The sequence below is a fragment of the Portunus trituberculatus genome, chromosome 50 (genome assembly GCF_017591435.1).
Source record: "Portunus trituberculatus isolate SZX2019 chromosome 50, ASM1759143v1, whole genome shotgun sequence".
NCBI lineage: Eukaryota > Metazoa > Arthropoda > Malacostraca > Decapoda > Portunidae > Portunus > Portunus trituberculatus.
Window position 1 is genome coordinate 13,837,332 of NC_059304.1, and position 4,061 is coordinate 13,841,392.

General features: G+C 42.4%; 1 protein-coding gene across 1 annotated transcript in view; it reads right to left on the reverse strand.

The window, feature by feature from the left end:
- Positions 1 to 514: 514 nt before the first annotated feature.
- The window catches only part of LOC123499493 (cell wall integrity and stress response component 3-like), an 18,735-nt gene continuing 15,188 nt past the window's right edge, over positions 515 to 4,061 (reverse strand). Inside the window, exon 3 of the transcript XR_006672995.1 lies at positions 515 to 553. The gene's annotated coding sequence lies outside the window, so the exon portion shown is untranslated. The remainder of the gene's footprint in view (positions 554 to 4,061) is intronic.

The following is a 4,061-nucleotide window of genomic DNA, read 5'->3' on the forward strand; positions in this document are numbered from 1 at the left end:
TTATGTCTATCTGTATTCTTGTTTGGACATGAGCTCATCTGTCTATCTGTGTGTTTCCTTCTTTTTGTCTGTGCATGTCAATCTATCTTCTGTGTGTGTGTGTGTGTGTGTGTGTGTGTGTGTGTGTGTGTGTGTGTGTGTGTGTGTGTGTGTGTGTGTGTGTGTAATTCACTGTTTGATATGTTTGATCTGCTGCAGTCTCTGACGAGACAGCCAGACGTTACCCTACGGAACTAGCTCAGAGCTCATTATTTCCGATCTTGGGATAGGCCTGAGACCAGGCACACACCACACACTGGGACAACAAGGTCACAACTCGATTTACATCCCGTACCTACTCACTGCTAGGTGAACAAGGGCTACACGTCAAAGGAGACACACCCAAATATCTCCACCCGACCGGGGAATCGAACCCCGGTCCTTTGGCTTGTGAAGCCAGCGCTCTAACCACTGAGCTATCGGGCCGTGTGTGTGTGTGTGTGTGTGTGTGTGTGTGTGTGTGTGTGTGTGTGTGTGTGTGTGTGTGTGTGTGTGTGTGTGTGTGTGTGTGTTTCTTTCCTTTGTCTGTGCATGTCAATCTATCTTCTGTGTGTGTGTGTGTGTGTGTGTGTGTGTGTGTGTGTGTGTGTGTGTGTGTGTGTGTGTGTGTGTGTGTGTGTGTGTGTGTGTGTGTGTGTGTCCGCGCACAGGTAAGAGTAATTAGCTGTCACATTCCCCTTCCTGTGACTGTCCGACTGGCTGGTGGAGTTGGCGGAATAGGGAAGCGTCGGGCTCTCAATTTCAAACACTTCCTCAAAACCAGCAATACACCTCAGAAGAGTTGGCAAGTGCATGGTTATTTTACATAATTTCTGCGTCACGAGGCCTAAATATACGCCTACACTTAATGAAGAAAGAGCATAAAAACTACTTGAAACCTTGCTCCGGAGAGACAGGGCGTGACAACTCGTCTTCGTCTTCGTTTTCCTCCTCCTTCTCCTCCTCCTTCCTTCTTTTCTTCCTCCATCTTCTGACAGTGCGAAGGATCCACATTCTTACATGTGCGCTCAAGATTCGGTGTCATTGAAGTATTATAGAGTTACGGAACTAAATCATTTGTTCAGGGGAGGAAAAAAGTTCAAGGTAAGGAGAATTATATAAAAACAGAGTACAGAAATCTACTACACATTTCTGGAATTGATCCCTTCAGTACCATAACGCGTTTCCATATTTATTCTGCATGGTTACTATTTGATGATTTTACACAGCTTCAAAAACTTACGTTGGTAATAAAATAGTGAAGATTCTTGCCATTAATCTTTTGACCTCCATAGACCCTTCCTAATGTCAAGAAAATCGTCTAACAACACCCAAAGTTCAAGGTAGAAATGCGTCCCAGTACTGAAGGGATTAATGGCCACATTGATATATTCACCTGTTAGCATTTATTGTTACCTAATACGATGGAACAATTTGAAGGCGACTTAAATTCTCGTACACAAAAGCACTGACAGCCGGCAATGACTGACTAAAAACTTGAATGTCGGGAGTGAGTATATATGCATGCCTGTGAGTATGTATGTATGTATGTATGCGTGTATGCGTGTATGAATGAATGGAGGTGGGTGGAAAGAAGCATGAATAAAGGAATGAAGGAATGTCAATAACCACACATCTATATATACCACATGTCCTATCTATTTATCTGTGTGTGTGTGTGTGTGTGTGTGTGTGTGTGTGTGTGTGTGTGTGTGTGTGTGTGTGTGTGTGTGTGTGTGTGTGTGTGTGTGTGTGTGTGTGTGTGTGTGTGTGTGTGTGTGTGTGATACATCGTTTAATGAGAGGCGTTCAAGACCCGTAAGAGAATAATTTCCATCAAAGTTAGCTTTCCCTTTGACAGGCCCGGGAGTGGTGAGTGGTGAGGACGTGTAGTGCGTGGTGAGTTACGGAATTAAATCGCCAATCTTTTCAGGAGACACACAAAATACGTGACCTCACAAATTAAATTCTTCGACGCGGCACTAATTAAAAAACCAATAATCATGACCTCAGTGTAAATACTTATCATCAGCAATATATATATACTAATACTGCTTCAAATAATATTTCTATTGCTAAGTATGAAATTAGTCTCTCTCTCTCTCTCTCTCTCTCTCTCTCTCTCTCTCTCTCTCTCTCTCTCTCTGCGGCTCAACGGACCTAGGCTTTATGGTTAATGTGTATATTTGTTTCTACCCATCTTTGTAAATAAAGACCAATAAACAAGTCAAGTCAAGTCAGTCTCTCTCTCTCTCTCTCTCTCTCTCTCTCTCTCTCTCTCTCTCTCTCACACACACACACACACACACACACACACACACACACTCTCTCTCTCTCTCTCTCTCTCTCTCTCTCTCTCTCTAACACGAGCCAAGTAACACCTCAGCAGACAGGTGGTGGTGGTGATGGTGGTAGCAGTGGTGGTAATAGTAGTAGAGGTAGTGGTGGTATAGTTGTTCCCTTTCTTCTGACGTCATTCCGCCAGCAGATTAGGAACACAACTCCTCTATTTATACAGTACCAGAAACAGTGCTTTATATTTAACCCCACTCGCAAGCCTTGGAAATCCCCCTATTACCCAACAGTCTCCTTTTCCTGCTCCTCTTGTTTCTATCTCCCCCCATTCACCCTCACCCCTCCTAATGTTTCTATCTTTACCTCTCTTGTTCATCCTCTCCTCTTTCTTTTTCTCTTACTTCTTAAGTGATGCATGAATACTTATTTACCTGTATATTTTTATGTAAAAGGGAGAACTGCCAAGGGTATAAAAACTATATTAGGAAACAAAAGGCCTACTGGAATTGTAGTCTCCATAAAAGATTAGAAAGATTTAGTCAAAAGAGTGGGTCTGTGTTATCCTCTCTCTCTCTCTCTCTCTCTCTCTCTCTCTCTCTCTCTCTCTCTCTCTCTCTCTCATAGTACATACTAAACCTCTCTTCTTCATGTTTTACTCTTCTCTTTCTCCTTAAGTTCTGTAGAAATGTCTCTCTCTCTCTCTCTCTCTCTCTCTCTCTCTCTCTCTCTCTCTCTCTCTCTCTCTCTCGTAGTACGCATTAAAGTTTATGATTCTGTTTCCTGAGAGGTTTACGGCACAGTTCGCCTTTTCGCAGCGGTAAATGACGCACCCAAGCTCCTTACCGACGCAGCCAAGTGCAAACTAAGCGCGTTGTGTTTTGTAATGGCTTAATACAGATTACAGTTCATTGTTTATCTTTTTTTATATGAATGTAGTGATGGTGGTGGTGGTAGTGGTGGTGGTGGTGATAGCAATATGTTTTAGTGTATTAAAACTTAAAGATGGGAAGAATGTGAAGATGTGAAGAAGATGAGGAAGAAAGAGACCAACAGCAATAACATCATTAACAAAAAAAAAAAAATAATAATAAAAAAAACTACAACAACAAAAAGGTAACCATAACAACAAGAGTAATAACACTGCTAATAACAACAATAATGATAACAATGATATAATAATAAAGATAATGCGAGAGAGAGAGAGAGAGAGAGAGAGAGAGAGAGAGAGAGAGAGAGAGAGAGAGAGAGAGAGAGAGAGAGAGAGATTAGTCACACCTTTATGCCTCTCCTCTACCTGCATCTCTGGAGGACAGGAGGGAAGGTGTTCAAGCTGCCTTAACATTCCTCCTTGACACACTGGAGACAATGGCTGGCTTATCCTCCCCCATACCTCTTCTCACTCTTGATTTGTCTCCATCTGCTCTGCCTTGTCTCCATCTACTGCGCCCTTTAACGCCTGTTCCCTCCCTCTCACTTCACCCACCTTATTATAGATGCAATACAATTAACGAGTGCCCCCCTTTATAGTTAACAAGGGCCTCCTGTAACTCGTCTTTCCTATGTATATGTATTCCACGTTACCCACTAGTTCTGTTCCTCCTCCTCCTCCTCCTCCTCCTCCTCCTCCTCCTCTTCTCCTTCTCCTACTACTACTACTATATAACTTTTCCTTATTTTTTTTTAATTCTATGTTTTATGTTTCGTTTACTTCGGTTTCACTCTTTTTGTGCAATTTATCTGTGCTATTAT